This window comes from Sus scrofa, chromosome 1 (genome assembly GCF_054392235.1).
Source record: "Sus scrofa isolate SSC_HxYL_T2T_F1_AM1 chromosome 1, Sscrofa_HxYL_maternal_Yorkshire_Landrace_v2.0, whole genome shotgun sequence".
NCBI classification, from domain to species: Eukaryota; Metazoa; Chordata; class Mammalia; order Artiodactyla; family Suidae; genus Sus; species Sus scrofa.
In genome coordinates this window covers 274080847-274094601 of record NC_139383.1, presented here as the reverse complement: position 1 = coordinate 274094601, position 13755 = coordinate 274080847, and the positions used below count along the sequence as shown (strand labels likewise).

Sequence of the window (13755 nt, the reverse complement as noted above, 5' to 3'; positions counted from 1 at the left end):
GCTGCTTTTCTCTCTTCTGGGAATGAAAGAAAGCAGAAAATCCTGGGACCTAGAAGTACTGACCATTGCAGTTACCACATCGTCACATGGTTTCTCAGAGTGAGTGTGTCAGAGTACAGACAGGTCTTACTGCACTGTATACACACACTGATGCCTCATACAATCTGGTGGGAGGAATGCAACATGATTTGTCTGAATACTGACACAGTCACATGGAGAAAGTCTATGATTTCAATCAAGACCTTCAGTGGCAATAAGGAACTGCTCATTCTCTTTTGTACCAAGTGGAGACATCTTGATAGACAGTAGGGAGGGAGTGATAAATAAGACACAATACCTTCCATGGCCCTACTGTCAGACTGCTTATGTGCTTCTGTCTTTGTAACACACACAAACATGCACACTCACACACGCACCCACCACTTAAAGCACTATATGGAAGATTAATGTACCATGTACAAAATAAAGCGCTTGACGCAAAATCTTACTTTTATTTTGCAATGAATGAAAGAGATACAAAAGAAGAAAGAAAGAAAGAAAGAAAGAAAGAAAGAAAGAAAGAAAGAAAGAAAGCAAGAAAGAAAGAAGGAAGGAAAGAAAGAAGGAAAGGAAGAGAAAGAGAAAGAAGTGAAGGAAGGTAGGAAATAATGTAGGAAGGGAAGCAGGGAGGGAGAGAGGAAGGATAGATAATTCAAACATGCAAAGCAGTCAACATCATACAGCACATTAAAAAAAAGTCAAAAATCATAGATTCATCTCAATAGATGCAGAAAAATCAGAGTCCAATATCCATTCATGATCAAAACTCTCACCAAAATGGTTATAGAGAGAACATTCCTGAACATAATCAAAGCCATTTATGATAATCCCACAGCAAATATAATACTCAATGGGGAAAAACTTAAAGCCTTCTCACTCAAATCTGGAACAAGAGAGGGATGCCCACTCTCACCACTGCTCTTCAAAATAGAACTGGAAGTCCTAGCCACGGCAATTAGGCAAACAAAAGAAATAAAAGGCATCCAGATAGGAAGAGAAGAGATCAAACTGTCACTGTACACAGACAACATGATACTATACATAGAAAACCCTAAGGACTCTACCCCAAAGCTCCTTGAACTGATTAATAAATTCAGCAAAGTAGCTGGATATAAGATTAACATTCAGAAGTCAGTCGCATTTCTGTATACCAGCAATGAAATATTAGAAAAGGAATACAAAAATATGATACCATTTAAAGTTGCACCCTCAAAATCAAATACCTCAGAATACACCTGACCAAGGAGGTAAAGGACCTATATGCCGAGATCTATAAAACTTGAATCAAAAAAATCAAGGAAGATGTAAAGAAATGGAAAGATATTCCATGATCCTTGATTGGAAAAAGTAAATATTGTAAAAATGGCCATACTACCCAAAGCAATCTACAGATTCAATGCAATCCCTATCAAATTACCTAGGACCAATTTTACACGATGAGAACAAACAATCCAAAAATTTATATGGAACAACAAAAGACCCAGAATCACCAAAGCAATCCTGAGAAACAAAAACCAAGCAGGAGGCATAACTTTTGAAGACATCAAGAAATATTACAAAGCCACAGTCATCAAAACATTGTGGGACTGGTATCAAAACAGACAGACGGACCAATGGAACAGAATAGAGAATCCGGAAATAAACCCTAACACCTATGGTCAATTAATCTTTGACAAAGGAGGCAAGAACATAAAATGGGAAAAAGAAAGTCTATTCAGCAAGCACTGCTGGGAAACCTGGACAGCTGCATGCAAAGCAATGAAATTAGAACACACCCTCACACCATGCACAAAAATAATCTCAAAATGGTTGAAAGACTTAAATATAAGAGATGACACCATCAAACTCCTAGAAGAAATCATAGGCAAAACACTCTCTGACATCAACATCATGAATATTTTCTCAGGTCAATCTCCCAGGCCTAAAGAAATAAGAGCAAAAATAAACCCATGGGACCTCATCCAACTGAAAAGCTTTTGCACAGCAAAGGAAACCCAAAAGAAAACAAAAAGACAACTTTCAGAATGGGAGAAAATAGTTTCTAATGATGCAACTGACAAGGGCTTCATCTCTAGAATATATAAACAACTTATACAACCCAACAGCAAAAAAAACAATCAATCAAAGGAAAAATGGGCAAAAGACCTGAATAGACATTTCTCCAAGGAAATATACAGATGGCCAACAAACACATGAAAAAATGCTCAACATCGCTGATTATAAGAGAAATGCAAATCAAAACTACCATGATATACCACCTCACATGAGTCAGAACGGCCATCATTAAGAAGTCCACAAATAACAAGTGCTTGAGGGGTTGTGGAGAAAAGGGAATCCTCCTGCACTGCTGGTGGGAATGTCAACTGGTACAGCCACTATGGAGAACAGTTTGGAGATACCTTAGAAATCTCTATGTAGAACTTCCATATGTCCCTGCAATCCCACTCTTGGGTATATATCCAGACAAAATTCTACTTAAAATAGACATATGCACCCGCATGTTCATTGCAGCACTATTCACAATAGCCAGGATATGGAAACAACCTAAATGTCCATCAACAGATGATTGGATTTGGAAGAAGTACTGTATATATACACAATGGAATACTACTCAGCCATAAGAAAGAATGACATAATGCCATTTGTAGCAACATGAGTGGAACTAGAGACTCTCATACTGAGTGAAATGAGCCAGAAAGACAAAGACAAATACCATATGATATCACTTATAACTGGAATCTATATATACTGCACCAATGAACATCTCCACAGAAAAGAAAATCATGAACTTGTAAAATAGGCTTGTGGCTGCCTGATGGGAGATGGAGGGAGTGGGAGAGATTGGGAGCTTGGGGTTATCAGATACAACTTAGAATAGATTTACAAGGAGATGTAGCATTGAGAACTATGTCTATATACTCATATTGCAATAGAACAAAGGGTGGGGGAAAAATGTATATATGTAAGTATAACATGATCCCCATGCTGTACAGCAGGAAAAAATTAAAAATTTTTTAAAAAAAAGCTCCTCAAAAAATTAAATAGAATTTCCATATGACTAAGGAATTTTGATTCCACTTATATATCCAGAATAATTGAAAGCAGGGGCCAAAATGTATTTATATACCCATATTTAAAACAACATTTTTCACAATAGACAAAAGATGAAACAATCCATGTCCTTTAGAAAATGATTGGATAAATATAATGTGGACTATACATACAGTGGAATACCATTCAGCATTAACAAAGGTAAGGAATCTTGATACAGCCACAACACGATTGAACCTTGAAGACTTTATGCTAAGTAAAATCATGCAGTCAAAAAAGAGTAAATGTTGTAAGATTCCATACATATGAGATTCCTAGAATAGTCTAATTATGAGAGACAAAAAATGGAATGGCGATTGCCAGGGGCTGGTGGGGGGAGGAAAATGAGAAGTTATTGTTCAGGGGTTACAGAGATTCAGTTTGGGAAAATAAAAAATTCTGGAGGTGGCTGGTGGTGATGGTTCTACAACAACCTGAATTACTTAGTGCCACATAAATGTACACAAAATTATTGAAATGTTACATTTTGTTACATATATTCTATCACAGTAATTTTTTTAATTTAAAAAATATACTATGAGTCAATAAACACTGACTATAAATAGGAATCAAAAGGAGAGTGATCCCAAAATTAAACTAAATCAACTCATTACTTGGGCAGTATGGGTAAGTAGACATCAGGAAACAAAGATGGCAAAGATTCAGGAGGCCATCAAGAAAGATCAATTACCTTCCTGAAAATGAGTTGACCTCTGATTCTCACTCTCACATCCAAGAAATGGTACAGGCCCAGACCATGGATGGCCCTTGAAGAGTAGTCTACAGCACTTGACTCACTGCAGTATTAAAAGCTTTTCCAAGAAATAGCTAGATCAATACCTGACATTGTCTCTATGTCTCTCCCCTTCCATCACCAGTGCTATAAAATGGCTCAGTTCTGAGCATACATGCAAAGCAAAGGACATGTGAATTTGCCCAGTGAGGTGAATAGAGCCTAGACATTGCAGATGCTCTTGTACCAAGGACGTAAATCAGAATTAACAGTCATCTGATTAATTCAACAAGCTTCCAAAATCGACCCCACATTGTTCCCCAGATTGGAAATGTGGAAATCATCAAACATCAATTAGGAACATTGTGAGAAGTTCAAGAGCCTTCAGGCCATCTGGATAAATTGTGCCACCAACTTAGCATAAAGAGGACTTGGTTGCTGTCTGTTTATGTCTAGAGCTGAGACAAAGGAAGACTCAGGCTGTGAGGCTGCCTGAGCAGGTCAAATGCTTACACATATTTCCAAGGCCCTTGCATGACCCTCTCTGCTCTACAGCCATCCAAGGAGAGGAGAAGGAGAGTGTCAGTGTGTTATACACAAAAGCAGACACTCAGCATGAAACATAGTGACATAAAAACAAAACCCCAGATGCTGCTTTTTGGCCTTCTCCAACCTATGCTCATCCTAGTCAGAAGTGAGGTTTGTATGGATTCACACCAACTTGCTTACATCCTTAAAATGAAATCTTTTCTCAATCACAATTTTAAAAACATGAAAACACAAACCCTTCTACACTCTTGGTGGAGATGTAAAATGGTGTGGCCATTATGGAAAGTGGTATGGAGATTCCCCAAGACATTGAAAATAAAACTAGCACATGATACAGTAATCTCACTTCTGGGTGTAGACCAGAAAGGACTTGAGTCAGGATCTCAGAGATGAAAATATGCAGCCATATCCATTGAGGCTCTGTGCACAATAGATGAGCTATGGAAACAAGCCACATGACCATCGACAGATGAATGGATAAATGTGGCACATATACACAATGGATTATAATTTTGGCTTAAAAAATGGAAATCCTACCATTTCTGACAAAATGGATGAAATAGAGAATATTATGCTAAGTGAAATAAGCAAGTACTACAAGGACAAAGATTGCATAATTTCACTTTGAGAAACTCATAGAAGCAGAGACTAAATGGAAGCCAGAAAGGGCTAGGGGGAAGGAGAAATGCAATGTAGTTATTTAATTGAAATAAAGTTTAAGTTATGTAAGATGAATTCATTTTAAGGACTGCTATACATCATAATGCCTAGAGTCAAAAATACTATACTGTGCACCTCAAAATTCCTTAAAAGAGTAGATCTCATGTTAATTTTTCTTACCATATAAAGAGGACGCAGGGACATTTTGAGAGAAGAGAGATATGTTGATGACCTAGATTGTGGTGGTAGCTTCACAAGTGTGTCCACATGTCCAAACTCCTCAAATTATATATATTAAATATGTGCATTTTTGTGTATAGCAATTACACCTCACAAGCTGTTTTTTTTTTAAATCAAAGACCACATCCATTCACCCTCACAACTCACAAATCATACACGCTCATACACACACACTCCACTACCCACACTGAGAATCATGTGTGATCAAACCCAACAAAGAAATAACTTAAAAAGAAGCAACATGCACACAGCAACACAAGCACACACATGTGTATTGCAGATTTCCAGCCTCCATGGTCTCTTGCTAACACTGTACAATAGGGCTTTCCACAAGGATGGAAATATTCTATAGCTGTGTTGTCCAGTACAGCAGCACCAGTCTCCTGTGACTACTGGAGACTTGAAATATAACTAGTGCAACTGAAGAACCCAACTTTTAATTTCAGGTCATTTTAGTTAATTTTAATGTTATGGCCACTTGAGTCTGGTGGCATCATGTAGGTTACTGTGTGGATCAGTCACTAAAAACACATGGTTATATGAGCAACATGAACACACATTTTTTTCTCCCTCTTCTTCCAGGTCCTCATATCAACACACACATCTAAGCCAAGCAGTGGTTACCCACCTTGCTCCAATCTGTGCTGGACCAGATTACTACCTGAGAACTCATCTATTATGCCTCCATTGCCTGATGATATTTAGCACTTCCACACCTGTTTACAAGAAGGAGGACAATCAGCGGGGAAGATCCACATTTACCAACAAGACTGAGACCCCAGGGAACATACCCCCAAGCTTCTGGTTAGAGAAGACAACTGACTTAACTGCCCAATTTCCTGTGTTCCTCTTGAGATGGATCCAATGCAGGGACCAAAGGGACTCAACTACAGGAGTCCCAGAAGATGTCTCTAATGTCAGTGACACATTGGTCTATCCTCTGCCTGCTCATGAGGAGCAGGAGAGGCCAGGAACACCCTTGCACTTTGAAGAACATACAATGGAAATTGTCATCCATCCACTGAAGAAAGAACCAAAAAGAGTGCTAACAGGTCTTGAGACCACAAACCACTGACACTGAAATGTTTTGCAGCTCACACCCCATCACGATCACTTTTTCCATGCATATGAAACCACAAAAGACAAAGTCATCTTGAGAAAAATGGACAAAACTCTAGGCATCACACTTCCTGATTGCAAACTCTACTTCAAACCTTTAGAAATCTACAGTATATTACTGCCATTAAAAGACACAAATTTAAAAACAGAACAGAATATAGAGCCCAGAAAGAAACCCACATATAGATGATCAACTGATTTTGACAAGGGAGCCAAAAACACACAATGGGGAGAGGTGAGTCTCTTCAATAAATTGTGCTGGGAAACTGGTTATCCACATGCAAAAGAATGAATGTGAATCCCCAACAGTGAAAACACTGTCTGTACCATCCCATCCTGGAGACAAAGATGTTCGCCACCTTCATTGGCAAAAATAAGGCCATAAGAGAGCTATTCAGCTGCATCTCACAGTTCACAGCCATGTTCCAACAACATGGGTGGACCTAGAAAGTATTATGCCCTATGAAATAAGGCAGAGAGACAATGTTAAATATCATGGTATCTCATTTATAATTGGAGACTAGAAAAATAAAAACAACAAATCAACAAAATGAAACAAGACTCATAGAGAGACTACAGAGAAGAAAGAAGCAGTTGCCAGAGGGAACAGTGTCTGGGGAAAAGGGATGAAATAGGTGATGTGGATGAAGATGACCAAACTTCAAGTTATAAAATAAAGAAACCTTGGGATGCAATATACAGCATAGGGAATATGATCAATAATAATGTAAATGCTTATGGGGACAGAGAGTTACTAGACTAATAATTATGGTGACCATTTCATAATATGTGAAAAAGTCAAGTCATCATGTAATACACCTGAAACTAACACAATATTGTTTGAAAACTCTATTTCACACAGTGCCTGGACTGGGACTTGAACCTCGGACCCTCAGATTTAAAGCCTGATGTTCTACTGACTGAGATACCCAGGCCCTGCAAATTATATTTCAATACAGAAGTTAGTACAGTGGCTTGGTGCTAGAATAGTCCACAACCTTTCACAATGATGAAAATTTTTATGAACTTTTGGGTCCTAGGATAAGGTCTTTATCCATGTTTCTTAATTAACACTAAACATCAGCCTTACATTCCCAGATTTTTTCAAAAATAGCACAGCTACATTAAAAATTTTTGTTCTTTAGAGTTCCCTTTTTGGCTCAGTAGGTTACAAACCTGATTAGTATCCATGAGGATGCAGGCTTGAACTCTGGCCTTGCTCATTGGGTTAAGGATCCAGTGTTGCCACAGGCTGCATTTTAGGCAGCAAATGTGGCTCGGATCCCATGATCCTGTGGCTGTGGCATCAGTTGGCAGCTGAAGCTCTGATTCTACCCCTAGCCTTAGGACTTAGGTATGTCACAGGTGCAGCCATAAAATGAAAAAAAATTTTCCTGTTAATGAGTTTATCATTGATCATTTGTTTAAGGTAGTGTTTACAAGCTTCTCTACAGTAACTTACTATTTTAATCTTTGTAATTAACTAAGTATCATTTAGTAGATATTTTGAGACTGTATAACCACAACACATTTCTTAATAAAATTTAGCCACTATATTCAAACATCCACTGATGATTCATATATGGAAAAAAATTATTGCAAATATGGTGGTCAAATGCTGATTTTCAAAATTTATCATTTATTCTATGTTGATTAGCTGTATTCTCCTATAGGAAGGATCTTCCCCTTACTCCATATTCATTCTTGTATTCATTAATTTTTTATATCATCATGGACTCATGAATTTGTATTTATTCTCTCAGTTGTAACCCATTACTGATATTATTCATTTTGAAGCTCTAATTATTCTAGATTTGGCCAATGGGAGCCCCTTCCAGCTGGTTTCTGGGTCCCCTTCATTCATGAGCACTTTTTATTTTCAAGCTCAGCAAAATTTCCCTGGTCTTGATGTGTCCTGGCCCAGCCCTAGAATCAGCCATTTTTCTAAGTTGCTTTAGTTCCTATTAGAAGACACTGATATTCAAAAATCGAATTTGGCATTACGGGTCTTTGCTGCTTACAGGGCTTCAAGTGATCTCAGAGAATACAGCCAGGAAACATATATTAAATAAATACAGAACATAGAAACTAGAAACAAGCAAACTCAAGGAATGGTTACCCCTAGGAGATGGGTCAGAAGTGGGACAGAAAGAATGGGAGATGGGAACCTGACAGATATTGGTATATAATTTCAATCTGTTTATACACATTACAACCCATGAGTTCAAGTTGGTATCTTCAATTCTAGTTTGACACCATAGAGTTATTTCTAGCCTCTCTTTTGCAGGTACATCACACAGTTCTCCCATTCAGGAGTCATTCTCTTTTGCAGGATAAATTTACTTATTTACTAAATCTTTTAATACATGTAATTTCAGAATCTTGAATTGAAACCACCCTTAATAATAAAATAACATTAGCTCAAAAATCTTGCTTACCAAAAAAATGTGCTTACAGTTTTTTAGTTAATGTAGTTTATAGACAAATTTCATGATCGATAATCATTATTATTTCCCCTTTATTCTGATTATGGTACTAACTCAAGATATAGTTAGGCTCATTTTTGGTTTTATTCTATTTTGCTTTATTTGCCATCACCTTCTTTTTATTTTTTAGTGATAAAAGATAACTCAGTTAAAACTGTACAAAAAAATATACTCATCTCCCCATCTTTTCTATCCTTTCCCACCCCATCCCCTTTAGGTTGTCAGTCTCATTAGTTTCAAATTGATTCCTTGTGTTTTTTTTCTTGCTCAATGGGAACTTACATGTATATATTATTTCCCTTCTTTTGCACATTGGAAATAGCATGCTATAGATGCTCTTTTATGCATTGATATTTTCCATTTAATAGTATATTATGGAAAACCTTCCATATTAATTCATAGGTATCTTTAACATCATTTTTCATAGTTGTGAAGTACTCAATTGCACTGATGCTCTATACTTTCCTTTTGAAGCCCTAGAATAAAATAGCTGAGATGAACGTACTAAATGCCACATAATTGTATACATCAAATGGGTAAAATGGTAAAGTTCATATTGAGTAGGACATTATACCACAATAAAAAAATTTTAAGGACAAGCAAGACATCATCTCTACATAAAGCACAGAAAAAATAACAAAATAATAATAAGTATGATTAATAACTTAATGGAGTGTATAAGGAATAACAAAATATATACTTTATTGATTACAGAGATAAAGGATAGTTAGAAAAATATGAAATCTGATATCTCAAGTAGAAAACATATAGAAAAATGGAAAACATAAATTCAAATACATTCTGATTATATTGGATGTTTGTGGGGAGCCAAGGAGATGCAGGAACTCGAAAAAAGGACCTTGCCTGATGGCAGAAAAACCTGAAGACAAGTTCCTATCCAAGAAAGGGAGCTCACCTGAATGGTACAAGCCAAAGGTGAGCTTATGGTCAGGATAAAAGCCTACGTGAATGGTACATGCCAAAGGTGGGCTTCTGGTCAGGATAAAAAGACTGCCTGTATGGTACAAGCTGAGGGCAGGCCTCAGGTTACACAGCTCTCATTTTGATGTTGATGGGGAAGAATTGGGGCTTTCCTGGGAAAACAATTTCCATATTTGCACTGGAGAACATGGATTGTTTCTCAGGTGACCTAGTCTTTCCTGTTGTTTTATTTGTTATTCAGTTTTCCTCAGCCTTTCCTGATTATTTACTTATTACTCTTATTTTCCATTCTTATTTTCCTGTGGTGATCTGTGATTTAACAAAATTGCAACAATGATATAATAAGAATTTCATCCTAAAAGACTTTCCCTATTTAAATCCAACTTAATTAAAACATAGTGTTTATCTACTAACTAATTATACAGTAAACTTTAGAGTTACAATTTTAATTAGGTTCAGAGAAGTTAGACATATATTATTCATGACCAAAAGAAATACAGCTGTGAGTTTTGTCCTTGATTTTAGAAGCTTTTCAGTGATAGCTAGTTTAGTTAAATTGGTTTATGTTCTCTTACACTGTCTCCCTTCCATAACAATTTAAAGATAAGCACCAGCCTAAGAACAAGATTTGCGAATACAAATTTCTTGTGTCTGTGACCCCTTCAAATTGTAAAGACTGGCTGGCCATGGGATGATTTGTCCTGAGTCTCCTCCTTTCCACATGATGTATTTGTACCTAATTGCCCTTAAATTGTACTCACTAAGTTTAGTTAAGATAGACATCGTAAAACAAGATGTATTGTACCTAATTGCAGTAAATTGTACCCACTGTTTAGTTAAGATAAAGATCTTGAAACATGATGTATAGCTGCTATACCATGTTATATTTAACCAATGTACATTTAACACTGTGATGTAATCTGTAGTGAAAAACTGTCTATGTAATCAACCACTGTTGCCAATAAAATTTGAGCTGTCCAGCACCCTGAAAGAAGGGACAAAGAGGCTGTCTCCATATGTACATTTGCCAACATGTGTCCCTCTTCTGTCAGGGAAAAGTGCACACTCCCTGGATGCCAGAGCTAGCCTCCAACAGATGTTAATAGATCAAATTGTCCAGATATACAATGATGGTCAACCTACATAAAAAGACCAAAACACAACTTTACACTGTTAAGAATCAACAGTTTCCATATATAAGTACATAAGAAAGTTTAAAGTTTTGGAAAAGAAATACATGTAAACAAATCTAAAAGGAAGCTGGCATATCTAAACTAATATCAGAGGAAGTAAATGAGATGGGAGGATAGGAGCCATGGCTAAAGAGGAATCTCCCCTCAACTATAAATGCAATGGTGTGCTGTTCAATGAATAAGAGAAGGCTCCCTATCATAGGAGAGCATTACTTTCTGTCATTAGCCAATTTCCATAGTGTAACAATGCCCATCGCAGCTCATTTCAATCCACAGGCAAAGTGTCATTGACTGTGGAATTGAAAAGAGATCTTCACAATCACCTTGAAGTCAATGCAAGCCAATTACAGTACATCTTACAGAGAAAAACCAGTACACAAGGAGCAGAACATGATGCTAAATCAGTGTGTTCTCAGCAACATAATATAAAAAAAATATAAGAAAAACTGACATATCAAAAACAAGAGAAAGACGAAACTGCAATCATAATTATGTGACCTATTTTGCATAGGCTTTTTTACATACTATAAGATGAAAAAGCAGAACAAATTAAAGATAAGGAATATTAACAATGCAAGAAAAAACTGGACCTTACTAACATCTGATGGTTGAATGCATGCTCACCTGAAGTTACAGATTTGCCAGCTGTATGCTAATTTTAGGAGATATATCTCACTGTGCTCTTGACTGCAATAAGAGGATTTAGTGATTATAACTTCAAGAAGTTAGCCCTATTTACAAATATCTCTAGGGCCTGTTTTATGTCTCTATTCCGGAGGCTGGAAATGAAGGTGTTCAGCAAGGGAGTAACTACTGCATACACGACGGATCTGATTATGACTTTGTCATTGGAGTCCAATGATGAGGATAAAAAGGAAACACCAGCAAGGGTCCCATAGTATAAAGACGCCACAAAGAGGTGGGAACCACAGGTAGAACAAACTTTAAAGGTTCTCCTGGTGGAAGAGACCCTCAGAAATGCAATCCCTATATGAATAAATGAACCCAAGATAGTACTCAAAGGCAGGATAAAAAGGCTTCCTCCCACAGGAAAGATGACCAGCTCATTGAGGGAGGGGTCTGAACAGCTCAACCTCAGGAGTGTACTGAGGTTACAGAAGAAGTGGGGGATGGTGTTGTCCATACATAAAGACATTTGGACCAAGAGGAGGGTGAGCAACAGGGTGTGGATACAACAGAGGAACCAGGATCCAGCGAAGGAGACACACAGTTCCTGCCTCATGTAGTAGGAGCTGTAGTAGAGAGGCTGACAAATGGCCATGTACTTGTCATAAGCCATCACCATCAGAAGGAAATTGCCCAGGCAAAAAAAGTGGGAACAAAACATATCTGGGAAATGCATCCTGAATAAGGGTTGGATTGTTGCTGAGTCTTCATGTTCATCAGCATCTTAGGGACAGTGACAGTTGAAAGGGAGGTGTCTGAGAGCACCAAGTGGCTGAGGAAGAAGTTCATAGGGATGTGGAGGTGAGGGTCCAGTCTGATGAGCAGGATGATGAGCAGGTTCCCCACCACCATGGTCAGGTACATGCCCAGGAACAGGGCAAAGAACATGCCCTGCTGCTCTGGCCATATGGGGATCCCCTGGAAGAGAAACTCAGACACATGGCTCTGGTTCTCCCTCCTCATGCTGTTCTTGCCTCAGCTGGGAATTGGGGAAAGTGAGAAATGTCAATGAACTTGCCATGTTATTATAGTCATGTCCTCTGTCCTATGAAAAGTCTTACATTTTGCTACTCTCCCTGTATTTGTCTTAATCATTGGCGAATGAATCAGTCTTTCAAATTCTGGCTCCAATAATACATCAACCACTCATATTAACCAAGTATTTTCTCAAAGAAACCAATGGACATTCATTCTTCATTCAATAAATAATTATTGAACAACTGCTTTTTCTCACATTGAATAGATAGTCAACAGAACTGAGAAGTCTCTGTGTTCAAGTTTACATCTTTATATCAAGCCAGGTTCAAACCTCTATAATTTGATAGGTTGAAAACTGGAAAAGGGCACCAGGTGAATGTTATCAATCATTCCTTTCCTCTTAAAAAGGATATGAAACTCCTTACATTTGAAGAGAGTTACTGAAACTACGTCATGGGGTTTCAATAGAGTTTGCTGCACCCTACCTGTTTTGAGTCACTTAAAATCCCGTTATCAAAAATGTCCAGTCCAGGCTTCCAAACCAATGTCAATAGTTTCAAGCACTGTTCAAGTGTTTTACATACACTTTCAAATTAAATCTTCACAGTGGCCCAAATTAATATTCTTTTTGTGTGTGTATGTGTTTTGGTCTTTTTACAGTGGCACATGTAACTTCCCAGGCTAGAGGTTGAATCAGAGATGTAGCTCCCAGCCTATACCATAGCCACAGCAACATGGGATCCAAGCCGCATCTGCAACCCACACCACAGCTCATGGTAATGCCAGATCCTTAACCTATTGAACGGGACCAGGGGTTCAACCCACATCTTCATGGAAACTACTCAGATTTGTTAACCACTCAGTCATAACAGAACTCCATAGCCACTGAGCTATGACAGGAACTACCCAAATAAATATTCTTTCACACATGTTAACCATAATAAAACAAGAGTACACATTATTAAATGTGCAAAGACACAGACAATTGAGTGCAACCGATAGAATCACAACATAGCAAACTATCAAAAGTACTTTATTA

At 37.6% G+C, this 13755-nt stretch overlaps 1 pseudogene; it reads right to left on the bottom strand.

Moving 5' to 3' along the window:
- Positions 1 to 11760: 11760 nt before the first annotated feature.
- On the bottom strand, positions 11761 to 12701 carry LOC100739205 (olfactory receptor 1J4-like; annotated as a pseudogene).
- Between the last annotated feature and the right edge of the window lie 1054 nt (positions 12702 to 13755).